The sequence below is a fragment of the Heterocephalus glaber genome, unplaced genomic scaffold, assembly GCF_053883595.1.
Source record: "Heterocephalus glaber isolate CG9 unplaced genomic scaffold, H.glaber_assembly_v1.0 deba00001431, whole genome shotgun sequence".
Lineage (NCBI taxonomy): Eukaryota > Metazoa > Chordata > Mammalia > Rodentia > Bathyergidae > Heterocephalus > Heterocephalus glaber.
The window spans coordinates 4,021,747-4,040,534 of record NW_028258295.1 but is presented as its reverse complement, the minus strand read 5'-3'; the positions used below and the strand labels follow the sequence as shown (position 1 = coordinate 4,040,534).

The following is an 18,788-nucleotide window of genomic DNA, read 5'->3' as shown; positions in this document are numbered from 1 at the left end:
TAACATAGATTCAAACCAACTAAACAAGGCCTTCACACTTTCTGAGTTGAAATGAGTAAACAAAGAATTATTTGCTATAATTTTATATTTCAGGGGAAAAGAGATAATAAGGGATCCTGTGCTCATCAGAGAGTGTGGCTCTTAGATTGAGGATAGGTAGAGACAGAAAAGTATTCCTGTGTATCTTTATTAGCACTGGAGGGAAAATCCAGCTAAAGATTATAAGGTTTTAAAAGTTATGGTTGGGACTCAGACATACCCTCCTTCTTCCCAGAGAGTTCAGTTTGGGATATTTTTCTTCTCCACTGCTTTACCCAGAAAAACAGAGATGTTAGGAAGTGACAGATCAAAGGTACCCTTTGAGTCACTAATCCAGTTTCCTGATGAAGCTGATGCCCAAACCAGTGAGGCTTTCTGTAAAGATTGGTTAATGTGTGGATTTTATATGTTGGATATAGACAATAAGAGTCTGATTAGGAATAAACAACTTAATGATCTCCCACTAGAATCTTACCCCACAAGCATCAACTCTGGGGAAAATCAACAATTAGATTTTCCCTTTCACACCATTGGTTCTCAAGTGTTTAGTATCATGACACATATGTAAAGCCACGTTCTTGTTTGATCATGGATGAAATAAACAATGTGAGAGATATTGTTAGAAATCTAGTGAGTTTCATGTCAAGACATTAAAATATTCAAAATTTCAGGAAGTTTCTAGGGCATACATTAAGTGAATTGTCTAAAGTGATTTATCACAAGAGGAGATAGAAATGGAAAGATAGCCACCAATGCCTGTAATATTTGAAAGTTTTTATTTTCATTGATCTGTACTATTCATTTTAACATAATATGATATATTCACAAAACAATCATTAAGGAATATCTTACCTTAGAGACTGAACGAAAGAAGTTTTAATTCCGTTCCCAAAGTAAAATATTTTAGATACTACCAAAAACCCCCAAGGAGTGCTTAGCAAGATTAAGAAAGAGAAATAAGGGCTATTTTTCCTTCTTAAAATAAGAGAAAGGTTGAAGAACAGTGAATAAAAATATGTTTGCTGAAATTGTTTGAAGAAGTTTAGTGATAAGTTAATAGAGTGAAACCATATATTAAACAAAATAATTTCATACTAGAGTATTTGTGAATAGTATTATGTTGAATATTTTTACTGAACATTAATCAAATGTATAAATTTAACAATAATTGATATACATTTTCTTAAGTAAACTTGCTTTGGAATATTTTTTAATTTTGTTAGGTGTGCAGTTTAATGTGTGTTTTAAAAGTGTATTTTAAAAAATACTTTGGTTATACCTTGTAAATTTTGAGGAGTAAAAACATACTAGCAGAATAATCCATAAACCTCATGAAAAACTTTGCTCATCGATCATGAATAAACCTGAGACCTAGAAATATTATGCAGTCATGGTACAATTATTATTCTCAAGAATTTGATGATTTTTAGAAGTATAGCATGCCTGAATATTCACTAATAGTAAGGAATAGCAAAAAAGAAAGGAGGCATCCTCATTACTAGATTTTGATGAATCATAAGTATTCCTTATTAGAACTTGGAATAGTGAAAAATGCATTAGAATGAAACATTTCTGTTTGTTATTGAAAGCAGTGTGAAATTTAGAAAGATGAAACTGAGTGGAGTCCAAAGCTATTTCAGAATGAGGAAGCCTCAAGCATGATGGCAAAGCTATAGGAAGGAGCAGAGAATTATTAGGATACTACAAGGACTACTCCATCCAGCCTGATAGTCACCTTTCTGGTGGATCTGTACATTTAGTAATATATTGCATATTTCCTCATACATTACACATTTTATTTTAATCACAATGAGCAGTATTAAAGTTCTTGGATGCAGTGCTAAATCAAATGCTAAACTCTAGAGAGGAACATAAGTATCATCTATTAAATATTGGAAAATACTTCAATTGGTAATTTAAATTTAAATTTAAAAATATTTGTCTATAAATTTTAGAGAATGCTTAATAAATTCTTATTATTCTTGTTATTCTCTCTTCCTCAACAACAAAAAAGGTCCTGTATCTTAGTCTGGCCCAATGCCATCTAAATCATCCAGCATTTCTCAATCCCTCTTGCATCTGGGTTTGTCTGTGTAACTAGGCTCTAACCAAAGAGATAGAGGTGGAAGTGAGGTCTGTCACCACCAGGAACTGTTCTTCAGGTTTGAGGACATTTCCTTCTCCTTCCATATATTCCAGGCTAATAGTGAAATGAAGGAAATCTGCAGTGATTCTTTGATAGCAAACATGAAACCCTGTAAAACAGAAATATAAAAGAAATATATTTCTCTGATGAATCACAGAACCACCCCAAAATAATAAACTTTTGGCTGAAGTCAACATGGTATGTGTACACATATGTGTAAGTGTGTGCATACCTACACCCATGTGTGGGTGTGAAGCACAAAGAAACCTAACCATAAATACTACAGAAGGCAAAAACTATTTCTGAGTATAATTATCTCTAGGGACATTTTGATGTTCCCCAAAATGGTAATTATAAGGGAATAACTATTTTCATTTGGAAATTAATACATGCTTTTATCAGTGAAATACAAATCAATGAAAGACTATGAAAGAAAAAACTGTTTGAGAAAATTATTCAAGTTAAAAACACTGCTTAGTGTTATAATGTAGGCATTCTATCATGTCCTTCCTTTTCACTTATTAAAACTTTGATTAAATGTATTCTTCTATAAACTTAGGTTATATATCATATATATTCATAATATTATTTTTATTGTAGCAGCTTTTCTTCTTATGTTAGATCTCAGGATCTGTTTTGGAATCTAGTGTCTAGGTTAATATACCAACAGTTTATTTTCTCACAATTCTCAGAATAATTAGCAACAGTTCAGATATTTCTATTATAATTTTTAATTGTTTTGTGTATACTTATTTTTGAAATATAACAAAATTGCATAAATAAAAATGTATATGTATTGTCATTAACATGAAAAAATTTTGTGGCTGTTGTTTAATACCCAGAGTAATAAACATAAGAACATATACACACAAACTTTTTACAACCGATTAATACAGTACAATTTCAATATTCACTTATTTCATATAGTTGCATGTACTCATATATGTATCACATAAATATATACCAATAAACAGATAGATACAGGCATATAGAATGTTTGTAGGATAAAATAATGAGATGTGAAGATAAGGGATTAGAACATAGAAAATTAAGAATTCTGCTTGTTTTCAAAGAAGGAAAGAGTCTCGCTTCTCACTAATAGTTTTATTTTACAGAGTGCGATAGAGGCAACCTTGCTTTAATGTGTTCATGTGACATATTTGAGGGCAAGCTGAGGACAAACCAAGCATTGTTTTATACCTTTTAGATGAGACAAGTGATTTTACAAATGCATCTGATCCAGGTGAAATGTTCATACTGTGTTAAAGATGAATAAATAGCTCTGTGTTGTGCTTCCGGGCACACTGTAGCAGAGGGTGACAAGAAATAATATGATGCTATTTGCAGGTGTTCATGCTGTCTCAATGCAGCTCTTTGTGAAGGCTTACAAGCTTAGAGGCTTCAGGAAGAGTACAGCCAAGACTTGCTATTTACAAGTGGCCCTAAAATCAAATGGATGCATGTGATGGCCAAGAGGCTACTGTTAGGCAGACATAAGAAAATTCATTACAAATCTAAGGCATGAGAGCTACGGAGTTTTGATCTTGAGAACAATTGTCTCCCAGGAGCACCACCTCAAGGTTTCTAGTTGGAGTCTCTGTCTGCAAGGTGACATATAGAGTCTCAATTTGAAAAAACGGAAATGTATTTGTCAAAATACATGTTTCTCAGTCCATAGAAAATAAGGCATTCATTTTTAGATGTTTGTAAGTTCTTTATATATTCTAGATAGTAGATCTTTGTCTGCAGAACATCTGATAAAATTTTTTTCCTACATTGTGGGTTGTCTCTTCACTCTGTTGGTGGTTTCTTTTGCTGTGCTGAAGCTTTTCAATAAGATGAGATCCCAGTTGTTGATTCTTTGTGCTAGTTCACATGCAACTGATGTTTTGTTCATGAAGTCTTTTCCTACACCAATGTTTTCAAGAGTTCTACCTAAACTATTTTTTAGATGGTTTAGTGTTTCTCCTTTAATATTTACATCTTTGATCCATTTTGATATTAGTTTAGTGTACTGTGCGAGATATATGTCTACTTTTAATCTTTGCCAAGTTGAAACTCAGTTTTTCAAGCACCACTTATTAAATAGTCTATCCTTACTCCAGTGAGGGTGTTTGGTACCTTTGTCAAAAATGAGGTAGCTGAGTTTGTCTGTTGTTTCTGCATCTTTGAATCTATTCCACTGATCCTTGGGTCTGTTTCTTTGTCTGTAGCACACTATTTTTATCACACTAGCTTTGTAGCATAGTTTCAAGTTGGGGGTTGAGATACCCCCTGCCTGATCTTTGTTGTCTAGAATTGCTTTTGCTATTCTAGGTCTCTTCTTGTTCCAAATGAATTTTTGGATTATTTCCTCAAGTTCTGTGAAATACACTATTGGAATTTCAACTGGGATGGCACTGAATCTATATAGAAGTTTAGCAAGTATGGCCATTTTCACTAGATGAGTTCTTCTTACTCATGAGCAAAGGACATCTTTCCATTGTCTGATATTCTCTTCAATCTCTTTTTAAGAATAGAAAGTGAGTTTTGTGTAGCAGAGGTATTTGTCATTAGAGAGGAAAAAACTGTGTCAACTTTAAGTTTTCCATGTGAATGAGGAACCCATATGAATGGAATAGTAAATGAATATCAGTTCTAAATCAGAGATACTATACATGTGGGTGGAAATATTTTTAAAAGCAATGTCTCCTTGGAATATGGAAAAAGGAATATATAATTGTCAGGATATTAGAGGTTGTAGCATCATCCTGAGAATGTTACATAGATACACATAAAAGAATGTTTCTAACATAGCTGTCACTGTTTATTATTGCCTATGTCTTTCAATATGCTGCTATCTCCTTCATGGTAGGAAAAGTTTTATCTCCCATATTGTACCCGCATATTACCTAACACAGTCCTACACACTTTGTAAATATTAGGGGTAATATTGTGTATATTCCAAATGGTAAAAATTATTTATTTTAGAGATCACATTTTCAAAAATGCTTGCAAAAAATTTAATATAGAAGGCTGGGTACATAAACTATTGAAACAAGAGAATTTGAAGCATATATATTTCTTTACTGAATTTATATAAATATTATTTAAAAAGAGCCATATTTCATACACATAAAGCATAATGAAAACATGGAGGCATTTGAAATTTATAAAGTTGAGATATAAATTGTTCTGGGTAGGTGGATGCTAGGCCATCCTAAAGAACTGCTATCCTATGTGGGTTTTAGTCCATCAATCTACCTGTACCCTTGGTACTTTGCATCCAAATAATTAAGTAGTAGCAGAAATTACAAGATCTGTGGACACGTATTGTTGTCTCTGGATTATTTCTTTACCATTGATGCAGAAATATATTTTTATAAAAGCAAAATACTCTATTTCATAGGAAACTTCTTTTGTCAAGGATGTTTTTAGGGCAAATCTAACATCCTTATTCCTCAGGCTACAGATCAGGGGGTTGACCATGGGAACAAGAATGGTATAGAACACAGAGGACACTTTCCCTTGGTCTATGGAGCTGACTGAGGTGGGCTGCAGGTACATGAATGCTAGAGAACCAAAGAACATAGCAACTGCTGAGATGTGGGAGCTGGAAGTCCTGAAGGCTTTGTACCTGCCCTCAGTGCAGCAAATGCAGAGGATGTGGCTATGATAAAGACCTAGGAGGTAAGTATGGTCAGACTTGGAAGAAGAATATTAAAAACACTGAAGCACAGAACCACTAGCTCATTAATAAAAGCACTGGAGCAGGAGAGTTCCAGTAGTGGGAAAAGGTCACAGAAGTAGCAGTTTATTACATCAGCCTTGTAAAAATCCACTCTCAGCATGCAAACCGTGTGGCACCAACCAAGCCCACGCTAAACACCCTAGCAGCCATCCAGCAACACACTTGAGAAGACATGGTAACATGGTAGAGCAAGGGGCTACATGTGGCAATATAGCGGTCATAAGCCACTGGAGAAAGCATGTGACACTCTGATATAACAAAAACCCAAAAAGAAGTAGAGTTGAATGATGCATTCAGGGTAGCAGATGACATTCTTCTCCACCACAAAGTTCACCAGCATTTTGGGGGTAAGGAGAGTGGAATGGCAGAGGTCATTGAAGGACAGACTGCTGAGGAGATTGTACATGGAGGTGTGCAGGTGAGAACTGAGCCCAATCAGGATGATCATGTCCAGGTTTCCCACCACTGTGAACACATAGATTCCCAGGAAGAGGAGGAAGAGGGGCAGCTGGAGCTCTGGTTTCTCTGTTAACCCAGTGAGGATGAAGTCAGTCACTGAAGAATGAGTTTCTTGTGTCATTTCTTTCTGCTTATCTATGTAGGAAGGGAAGAAAATTTTTGAAATTAGTATTTATGTCTGAACAATGAAGTGTGAAACATAATTTTATTCTTTTCATCCAGGTATCTCCAATTTTCTCCCAACTTCTCACCTAAATATATCAACAACCTTGAGATTCCCATGGGACTTGTAAATATATAGCACATAGAACTATCTTTTTTTTGTTTCATTCTGTAAGAGTGATTATTGATAGCAAGTTATTGAACACTCAAAATGTAATTTCTACTAACTTATTTGATGTGCTCCCCCGACTATCTTTGATTAATTATTTTCTCACCTCCTGTGGGACAAAAATATTCTTTATCATTAAAATAGCAGCATCCACAAAAAACCTCACTCAATGTCACACATAATGGTGAAAGACTAAGATTTTCCCCTACATTACTGAACCATAAAAGTTGTTCACTCCCGGATTGTCACTCCACAGTATACCAGAGAACCCAGTTAGAAAAATCAGGCTACAAAATTAAATAAAAGTCATCCATATTAGAAAGTAAGAATTCATTATTCTTTCATTCTATTTGTAAATGTCATAATCTTACATAGAAAAAATGTGAGACAATCTATGAAAAAAAAGACTAATAGAACTAAAATTAAGCACCATCATAGAATGTAAGGTCTAAATATAAACTCAATTGTACTTTTATATCTTTGCAATGAATAATAAAATGTCCACTAGAGGTAGCATGAATGGATGAAATCCTTAGAATAAATTTAAAATGGAAGTGGAGGCTGTCACACATAAAATTACAAAACATTTTTGAACAGTACTAATGTCTTTCCTATAGAGAAAGACATCGCTGTTGATGAACAAAAAGAATCAATATTGTGAAACCTGAAATATTTTCTAAATTAATCAACAAATTCAGTGTAATTCCTATCAAAATGTACACTGTGATATTTACACATATTAACAGAAGGATCATAAAACCTCTGTAAAAAGACAAGGACCCTAGACTAATCAAATCAAACTTGAAAGATAAATGTCAGATTTGAGGTGCACATTCCCTTATCTATAAATTTACTTCAAATTTCCAGTGACCATGACACTTTGGAGTCATTATCATTGTGCACATACAGATCAATGGAATAGAGGTGACAGTCCAGAAATAAACTCACGTCCATGATAAACTCAGTTGTTATAAGTGTTTTATGATAATGCAATGGGAAAATGATAATTGTTTCAACAATGATGCTGAAATGGACAACTCAATAAGTACACATATAAGAATTAGTTTGGATGGGCCGGGGATTTAGCTCAGTGGTTCTCCCTCCTGCCTCGCAAGCGCAAGGATCTGAGTTCAATCCCCGGTACCAAAATTAAAAAAAAGAATTAGTTTGGAACTCTGCCACACCATTCTCAGAAATTTACTCTAAATGGGTCATATGAATAAATAAAAGATCTAACACTCTAAAAACATCGGGGAAAGAAAACTACAAGACTAAATATTTGCAACCTTGGCTTTGATGATACTTTCATAGATGAGATACCAAAACAAGAGGCTAAAATTAGAAAAAATAGTAAAGTGTGCAACATGAAAAATTTAAATATTGTGCTTTAAAGAACCCCATCCAGAAATTTAAAAGCAACATATAAAACAAAATAATTTTTTTCAAATAATTGAACTGAAGAAATGAACTGAGAATGTATTTTAAAATTTCTTATAATTTAACAATTTAATGGAAAAATAGTCCAGTTTTAAAATGGCCCAGTATCTGAATAAACATTCTCATATTTGAGATACATAAATTATCAAAAAGAAATGAAAACATTTTCATCAAGGACATACCCTCAGCTGTGCAAGTGCCCTAGATAAGAAAACAATATTTAAATGTTTAAGATATGTTAAATTGTATATGAGCACACAATTACAACAATTTAACAGTGACAACATAAGCAAAATATTTACTATGAGTGTTCAAAATAAAGAAATAAATGATGTAGAATCTCCACTCCTTAGATTTTACAATCTGGAAGGGGTTAGGGAGACAGAATAGACAATGAAACAAATACCATGGTGAGATAGGTCCACAGGAACAAAGCTATCATGGTGCTGGTGAAGAGTGGGGGTCAAGGAAGACTGCTGAAGAGAAACACAATGAAGCTTTCTTCATGATGTTGCAACAAGTATCATGTGACATAGCTAATCTACAAAGGCATGTTTGTTAGGCACTGAATTTTAACTCATGATTTCCCTGTAGTTTTTCTCTTCTCATATTAGCTTACCCCATAAAATCCTATGTACTAAAGTCCTTTTAATTAAATTAATATTCTCTGATAGAGAAATAGGACCATTTTCTATCTGGAAATAAACATGTTCCTTATGTTCACAAATGGCACATAGTTAATTTGATATTTTGTGAGTCACTTACCAGCTTTTCTTCCTCACTAGTTTGTAAACTGAATGTAGTGCTAGCACAGTGCCTTGCATAGCGTATGTCTCAAATATGAATTTGACAAACTTGTTGGAAGAAACTTAGAGATAAGTTAATACAAACTTGAAATAACTGAATAAAGCTTTTACCTCCTTGAGAAAAGTATAAAAAAGAAGTGTTGGCTATAAATTCAAGCTGCAGAAGACAGAGAGATGATAAGGAATCTATTTTCACCAGAAAGTGTGGCTCTTGCAATGAAGACTAGGAGAGACAGAAATGTTGTCAGCTGCATTTCTATATAGAATCCAGGAAAAGAGGTTAGAATTTTAAAATTCAAGCACAGGAATTCAGACATACCCCTTCTGCTTCCTAGAGAGTTCAGCATTTTATACTTTTCTTCATTGCTCTGAAAGGAAAAAAAAATTGATAATGCGAGGTAGTGATAGACCAAAAATGTCTTTGGAGTCCCTAATCTTGCTAACTGACGAGTTTGATGCCCAGTGCCATTTGGCCTTCTGCAAAGGTAAGGTGAGGTGACAATTTCATATACTGGGTATAAAAGTCTGATTAGGAGCAAACAACGATAATGACCTCCCACTAGAATCTTATCCCACAAGTATCGACTCTGGGGAAAAACACAAGTTTCCTTTAATTCCCATTCATTCTCAAATATGTAATATTGTCACATATGTGTAATTCAGTTCTTGTTAGAATATAGATTAATAAAAGGATGTAATTAATATCAGAACTATGGTGAGTTTCATGCCTAGACTAAAAATTCAAAATTTCAGAAAATTTTATGAATTTAAAGGAAGTCTCGATAGTAGTATCTCAAAGGGGAAAACACTAAGTCAGAGGAATGAATTGAGGTCATTAAAGTTTACATTTTTATTCATTCTACTAATTTTTCTTAGATTAATATGATATATACTTAAAGTAGTACTTCTTGGAACGTTTTAATCTGTGCACTGAATAAAAGCAGCTTTCACTAAGCTGCAAAGTGAATCTCTTTTTGTTATTACTGGAGACCTGTGAGGATGGCCAGAGAAGACTAAGGAGGAGAGATAAAGACTGTGCTTCTTCTAAAAATAAAGGAGAAATTTTGAGGAATACTGAAAACATACGTGTCAGTGAAATAAATTTCATACTAAACTGGTTGTGAGTAAAGCTTTTAATTGTTTTTATTCAATGGTAATTAAATATTATATAATTTGAGACAATGTTACAATAAATTTTCTTAATTAAGTTTGCTCTGGAATAGTTGAAATTTTTGTTAAATGTGGAGTTTTAATCTGTTTTATAAAGGTATTTTTGCAATTAGCTAAAGACATTCCTTTAAGTTTTTCTATGATCATACATGTAACACATATTAATTATATTCTTTAATGAGTTTCACTGTGGTATTTCATACTAGCACTTACCCAGCTTTGATCACCTTCCTCAACGCTTTTCTTATATTTTGTAGGGTCCCCTTCCCAAGCATCCCCCTTACTCCCTTTTTCAGACAATAATAGTCTGTCTTCTACTTTCACATCATCTTTTTTTCCATATGATGGAAAACATGTAACGTTTGTCTTCCTTATATCAGGAGAGAGATGGTGACCTAGTTTGAAACTTCTGCATGTGGATGTCCAGTTTCCCCAGCACTATTTCATCAAGAGGCTGACCATTCTTCAGTTAACAGCTTTGTTGAGATTCAATGTAGGCAACAGGGAAAGAGGACATTACTGGAACCTCTGCAGTAAGTCCTAGTCTCCTGCGAGCCACCGCAGCACAAGGCGAATTAACTTATTATATAGGAAAGGTAGAAAAATGAGACTTTGAGAAGAAGCTGAGCTTTGGGCCTGATCAGTGCTGCTCAGGGCAGCAAAGACAAGAGCCCTGGAGGATGCAGCACCTTTTATTCAGTACATGGGGAGAAACAAATGTAACTAATGAAATTCAGAGAGTTCAGCACCTCACATAGGGATAAACAGAGTGTAACAAAAGACTTGGGGGCAGTGGAAATGCAAGAACAATGAGGAGCTATGCAGATGAAGATTTGGTTCCTCCCAGGATGTCTCCAGCTGGTGTAATCTTGTCCTGGAGCATCACAGCATCACCGGATCATTGAGGTCTCAGTTGTGACCAGAGGCCAAAATGGAATTATGTCTCAAAATCCCATAGCTGCCCTGTAGGAAAGAGAATTAGACCTAATCAAATGGTTTTTCCCTAAAATTATGTAGCATTGCTCCCGACAATTCAGGTGGATGAAGATGTGAGGATTTAGTTGTAGATCTTGTGTTCTGCTCCTTTTTATAGGCCTAATTTCATGTTAATTAGTGAGGTATTAGTTACTATGGGTTTGTAGTATGTGTTGGTATCACACATTATGATGCTTCTAACATTGTTCTTTCTGGAATATAGAGGTGATAGCATCATACCAAAGCTGCAGAGCAAAGAACTTTGCCTAGGTGTAATTAAAAATACATCTAACAGGGCCTGGGATTTAGCTCAGTGGTTCCACCACTTGCCTCCCAAGCACAAGGTCCTGAGTTTGTTCCCTTGGACCAAAAAAAAAAAAAAAAAAAAAAAAAAAAAAAATCTAACATATCCATATGTGTTGATTATAGTCAGTGTCTTCTAATACACTGCTATTGCCTCGTGGGTGGGAACTGTTTTATCATGCATCATAGGACTTTATACTATCTAATACAGTTTCACACACAGTAACTTCAGGGGTTGTATTTTATGTATACAAAAGGTAAAAATTACTTGTTTTACAAATCATAATTTCAGATATGTTTGTAAATATACTTAGTGTGAGACCAAAAGTGAACATAACCAAAGCCATCTTAGCCTGTGAGTAAACTCCCCTCATACCCCTCCCCTTACAGAGTGCTGGAATTCTCCTAAAGTTGCATTTTTGTAATTGCCCTTCTAACCACTCACTCTGCTTCTGTAGATATGCTTTATCACTCCCTGGGAACAGATGGTGCCTGGTGCCTCGCTGTAACCATGGAACCCTGTAGCCATAGAATGCCCTATCTTGACAAGATAGCTGGGTTGTGAAAGATAATTTGTAGCTGGTTAAAGGACATGTTGAACTCTCCCTGAGCTTCTTTGTTTGAGTTATCTATAAAAGCTGTGTTGTCCCCTGCTTCTGGGCTTCACTTCTCCTAGAGGGTGGAGTCCACGTGTGTGAATAAACTCCCTTCAATTTTTAACTCTTTGTCTCTTGGTGATTTCCTGACTTGCTTGGCATAGCACTTAGTATAAAAAGCTAGGTACATAAAATATTGAGAAGATAAGATGCTAAGCAAATATATTTTTTTAATGGATAAAGATAAAAAGTATTGCATTAAAGGAGCCATGTTCAATCAATATAATGCATAATCATACGGAGGCATTTACAAGGCATAAGATTGTGTATTATTAAATAAAAAATTAAATGAAGATATATATATAATTTAAAAAACAATTCTAACCTGCTTTTAAATATATGTACAAAGTTGTGGACAATTATATGATAATAATGCACTATGATTATTTTTAAAACACAGAAGAAATTTTTAAAAAATTTTATATTGAAAAAACTGCGTAAAGGTGATAGAGACAACTTTGGTTCGAAAGATTGTCTCACAACTGTCTTTTGTATATGTGGCTGGTCCTCTCAACTCAGTCCTACATTTGTACCTTCACATCTTTTGTCCAAATGAGCACCAGCAGTAAACTCATGACTTGTTGACATACAGTGATTTCTCTCATTGTTTTCATATCAAAACAACAGAAATTATAGATTGTCACTAAAGCAAAAATTGTTTTTCACAAGAACTTTCTTTTTGCAAAGAACTTCTTTAAGGCAACTTTTACATCCCTGTTCTTCAGGCTGTAGATCAGGGGCTTCACCATTTAACAACAGTTGTATACAACACAGCAGGAAGTTTCCCTTGGTTCATGGAGCTGACTGATGAGGGCTGCAGGTACATGAATGATACAGAACCAAAGAACACAGCAACAGCTAAGATGTGGGAGACAAAAGTACTGAAGGCTTTAGACCTGCCCTCAGTGAAGCAAATGTGGAGAATGCTGGCTATGATGAAGATGTAGGAGCTAAGTATAGCTAGAGTTGGGAGAAAAATATTAAATGCACTTAAACACAGAACTACTACCTCATTGATAAAAGTGCTATAGCAGGAGAGTTCCAGTAGTGGGATAAGGTCACAGAAGTAATGGTTTATTATATCAGCCTTGCAGAAAAGCACTCTTAGCATGCAGACTGTGTGAGATGTGGCACCAACCAAGCCCATGCTGTACACCCCAGCAACCAGCCAGCAACACACTTGAGAAGACATGGTAACATTGTAAAGCAAGGGGCTACAGATGGCAATGTAGCAGTCATAAGCCATTGCAGCCAACATGTGACACTCTGAGATACCAAAAACTAAGAGGAAGTAGAGTTGAGTCATCCATTCAGGGTAAGAGATGATGTTCTTCTCCACCACAAAGTTCACCAGCATTTTGGGGGTAATGACAGTGGAATGGCATAGGTCAGTGAAGGACAGACTGCTGAAAGTATAGTACATGGGGGCATGCAATTGAGAACTGAACCCGATCAGGGTGATCATGCTCAAGTTCCCCATCACTGTGAACATGTAGATTCCCAGGAAGAGGAAGAAGAGGGGCAGCTGGAGCTCTTGTTTCTCTGTTAACACAGCAAGGACAAACTCAGTCACTATGGAATAATTTCCTTCTGTCATTTCCTTCTGGGATTTCTACATAGAAAAATAAGAAAAATTTTGTTATAAGTACTTTTTGTTCCAACAACGAAGTATAAAACAGAATTTTAGCTTTTTCTTCCTTGTATCTCCAGTTTTCTTCCAGCTCTTCATTTACGTTATGTCAATGAACTTGAAATCCCAGATATATGGGAAATGCAAATAAATATCATGGAGAAAATGCCTCTATTGTTTGTGGCATGCTATAAATGTGGTAATTAGTAGTATTCAGTCCATGAGCATCCAAAGAAGAATTCTGATAATTTATTTTAGGTTTTAATTTGCCATATCCCATTAATTATAATCCTTTTGTATTAAAGTTGTCTAAAATAAGAGAAATGATGTAAAATTACATATCATTATGCAAAGAGATTCATGATTCATTAGGCTTACAGTGTCAACCAAAGAAGGGCACAAATGACGATCTGCCTGAGGATCTGGTAGGATTCGAAGGTTGAAATCCAGAAAGCTCACTGGAATCATCTGTGACAGCCCATGTTAGAAGGCTGAAGAGTCTGTGCTGTAAGGCTGAAGAAACCAGAGGCAAATGTGCAGAGGCAGTACCAAAGATTGGAGGTCTTCCAAAAGGGAACAAGCAGTTCTTTCCATTTTCATTCTGTCCAGGCTACAAAACTAATTATTGGTGCCACCTATATCCTGGTGGGTCTTCTCCCCTTGGTTTTCTGGCCTACCTGTCAATGGTCCTCAGATACACCCAGCACTTTATTTATCTTCTAGGTGGTTCTTACTCACTCACATCAAGTTGACATACTACAATTACAATTACCTCTGTCAACTTCTCTGCAAAGAAAATACTTTTTCATATTAAAATAACAAGAGAATCCAAAAAATCCCCATAGTTGATACCACACTTAGTGATGGACTAAGCTTCTTCCCCTTTGATACTGAGCAACACAAGTTGTCCACTTCCAGACTTTCATTCAGCAATAACGAGAGGGTCTTACTAGGGCAATCAGACATCAAAATGAAATTGAGGGCATCCATGTTGGAAAGCAAGAGTTAATTATTCTTTCATCTATTTGGAAATAGCATATTCTTTTATAGACAAATTCTGAAAGAATCTGTGAAAATACTAGTAGAACTAAAGTTAACCAAGGTGATAGAATTGAAGATCAACATATGTACTCAATTTTATTTCTAAAGCTTGTAATTAAAAATAAAAATAATTTAGTTCATGAAAGAATGAAATGCTTAATAATATATAAAACACCCAAGCAAAAGATGGGCATATGAAATGAATAGATTCTTCACAGAAAAAGTACAAATGGCCCATAAATACAGAAACATATATTCTAGATCACTGTCCATCAGAGAAATGGAAATTAAAGCAGCAAGGAGATTACATCTTAGTCCAGAGAGAATGTCTATCATGCAGAAATCAAATAATGACAAGTGCTGGTGATACTGGGGGGGGGGAGGAAAGCTTCTACACTATAGAAATCAGTATGGAGATTGCTCAAAAAACTAAATTAGAAATTCCATTTGATTCAGATAGTCCTCTTCTAAGTATCTTCCTCAAAGAGTCAAAGACAACTTATTACAATGGTACATATATAGACATGTTTACAGAAGTATAATTTATAATACCTTAATCTTGGATCCAGCTTACATGCCCATCAACAGATGAACAAAGAAAATGTGGTATTTACATTCAATGGTATACTACTGTGCAATAAAGAAAGATTACTATTCTGCCAAGCTTGAGTCATTTGTAGGAAAATGAATACACATTGAAATTGTAATGTTAAGTGAAGTAAATCATACATAGAAGAATAAGTGTAGCATGATGTCTCATATTAGAAATGCAAAGTATAAATAAAGAGCAAAATTAAACTTTGGTAACAAAAAGTAGGGAGATATGAATTTCTCAAATGACAAGTTGGATCAAGAGATGGAAGGAAGGAGAGAGAGGAGAAAAGGACATGAAAAAAGAAATTAAGATGTTTTATGTATATATATCAACTCCACTCTAGAAATATAAACATCATGTGCTGAAAATATGTGTTAACTAAAAAGAAAGCATGACATCATACTTAAAATGAGAAACATTGTTGAATGGTACTATTGTTGAATGGATCTTCATAGGAAAGGCATCTCTTGTTGATAAATCACAAGACTCAGCATTGTAAAAATGGCAATACTTTCCAGATTGACTAACAAATTCAACAATCTCCCTATCAAAATCTCTGCTCTATTTTTTAGAGATATAGTCACATCACTCCTTAAATCCCTATAAAAAGACAGAAAGCTAAAATACTTAAAGCAAATTTGAAAGATAAATATCAAGTTTGAGATGTCATATTTCATCATTTGAAAACTTATTACAAGAGTGATCAAGACAGTGTGGCAGTTTTAAATATAGACATGCAGATCAATGTAATAGAGTGGACAGATGAGAAGTAAACACACTTATAATTGAATTGTTATAAGAGTTTTATGACAATTCAAAGAGGAAATAATAAATTTTTCAAACAAATGGCTCTGGGACCATTAGATTGGTACATATAAAAGAGTTAATTTGTAACTCTTTCTCATACCATCCACAATAATATTCTCAAAATGTGCCATAGGACTAAAGGAAAGAACTAGTGCTATAAAAAATACCACAGACCAAAATGTTGGTGACTATGGACTTGATGATAAGTTCTTAGATAAGATACCAAAACAAATTGTGATTCATAATTTCTAAAAATTAAACTTTAAAGAACACAATTCAAAAAGTTAAAAGACAACATATGCAATGCAAAAAATATTTTCAAGTGATATAGCTGAAGAAAAACATATTTACTATCATAAAAGTTTAAAGAATAAATATCCTTATTTCAATATGATCAGAGGATCTGAACAAATATTCTCATGTTTGTGATACATAAATTAACAATAACACCTGAAAATATATTCATCAATATATGCTTGTTCACTGGTTAATAATACAATATTTACATATATGAAATATAGCAAAATTTATGTATATACATAAACAATATAATAAAATAAATTTAACAGTGAAAACATTAGCAAACATGTTTGCTGTGAACATTCAGAATAGAGAAGTAGTAATACAGAATCCCTACTCTTTAAACTATTACATTCTAGAGAGGACAAGGAGGCAGACTAAAAGATAATGAGATAAACACCATGGTGACACAGGTCCTACAAAAGCAAAGCTATTGTGGTGAGAGTGCAGAATGAGTCAATGAAGTCTGCTGAAGAATAACAATATTTAATGTTTATTTTTTCTTTATTTCACAACAAGTATTATATGACATAGTTGTTCCACAAAAGCACATTTGTTAGACAGTGACTTTTTACCTTGTACTATTCCTTCAATTTCTCTTTCCTATTAACTTATCATATAGAATCCTATGTAATAAAGTCCCTTTAGTTAAGATCATTAACAGTGAAATTCTGTTAAGTGGACCATTTTCTATCTGCATATAACAGGTTCCTTAAGTTCACATGTGGCACATACTTAATCTTCTACCTTACAAGTCATCAGCTTTTCTCCTACACCAATTTGTAAACTCAATGTAGTGCTGGGCACACTACACTGCATATAGCAAGTCTCCACAGTACATTTAATTAAAATTTTGCAAGAAGTTTACAGGTTCAAAGTAGTTGAATAAAGACTTTTCACTTTCTGAGATGAAACAGGTAAACAAAGAAGTGTTTGCTAAAATTTTGTACCATAGGAGACAAAGAGATGAACCTGTACTCATCAGGGAGTGTGGCTCTTAGAAGGAGAAGCAGTAGAGGAAGATCAATTGTCATCTGTATCTCTAATAAAACTGGGGAAGACACTGCAGGTAAAGAACCTAAAAATTAAAAAAGCAAGGATAGGGATGCAGACATACCCCTTCTGCTTCCCAGAGAGTTCAGTGCTCTATATTTTTCTTCTTTACTTCTCTGAAAGGAAAAAAAAAAACAAAATAAGAGATATGGATAATGTAAAGCTGTGGTAGTCCCTAAGTATGTTTTGAGTCACTAACCCTAACATCTGATGAAGCTGATGCCCAAAGCCACTTGGCCTTCTGCAAAGGTTGGTTGAAATGACAATTTTATATACTGGGTACAAGAGTCTGATTAGGAACAAACAATGATAATTACCTCTCACTAGGATCTTATCCCATGAGTATCAAATCCGGGAAAAAGAAACAATTCAAATTTTCCTTTATTCCCATTGATTCTCAAGTGTTTAATATTATCACATATGTGTAATTCAATGTTCTTGTGAGATTTGGGGTTAGGGCAAAGTTGTGAGAAATATTGTTAGAGCCCTGATGAGTTTCATACCCAGAAATTGAAATTTTCAAAATTTCAGAAACCTTTTAAGACATGCACTAAAGGAATTACTTAAAGTGATTTCTCAAAAGGGAAAAATACCAAAACAGGGGAAATAACAAAAATCGTTAAATTTTTAAAGGCTTGTATTTTCATTGATTGTGCTTATTATATTTAGATTAGTGTAATATATTCATAAAGCAGAATTGCTTGGAGCATTTCAATTTGAGCCCTGAATAAATGGGACATTCATGTCCTCTTAAATGAATCTCTTTTAGATATTACCAAAGGCCTGTGAACAGTGCCTAAGAAGACTAAGGAGGAAAGAAGAGATAGATTTATTACTAGAAATAAAAGAGAAATGTTGAAGAATGAAAACACATGTCATAAAAATTATTTTCATGCCAAACTACTCATGGGTAAAAATTTTTATTCAATGTACATAAAGTGTTGTATTATTTTTAAGGGAATAGTTGCAATAAATGTCATTGGTATTTTCAAAGTGACTGCATTGAATCTACATATTACTTTGTGTAGTGTGGCCATTTTAACAATCTTAATTTTTCCAGTCCATGAAAATGGGAGGTCTTTCCAATTTCTAGTGTCTTCAATTTGTTTTTGTAATTTTCATTGTGTAGTTTTTTATATGTATATTTAAAATTATTCCTTGGTATTTTATGATTATAATCTGGGGTTGCTTTCTTGATATCTTTCTCACTGAGCTCATTATTGCTGTATAAAAATTATTCTTTTTATGTTTATCTCTTATTCTGCTACTTTACTGAAGTTGTTTGTCAGTTTTAAATGTGTCTTGGTGGA

At 34.1% G+C, this 18,788-nt stretch overlaps 2 pseudogenes across 1 annotated transcript; both read right to left on the bottom strand.

Moving 5' to 3' along the window:
* Nucleotides 1-5,204: 5,204 nt before the first annotated feature.
* Nucleotides 5,205-8,670, bottom strand: LOC147827815 (olfactory receptor 8G50-like; annotated as a pseudogene). The gene is made up of 2 exons (XR_015451796.1): nucleotides 8,549-8,670; nucleotides 5,205-6,509 (listed from the first exon to the last, which is right to left on the bottom strand). The product of XR_015451796.1 is annotated as an olfactory receptor 8G50-like (transcript).
* A 4,044-nt stretch (nucleotides 8,671-12,714) lies between these two features.
* Nucleotides 12,715-13,649, bottom strand: LOC101722441 (olfactory receptor 8G50-like; annotated as a pseudogene).
* Between the last annotated feature and the right edge of the window lie 5,139 nt (nucleotides 13,650-18,788).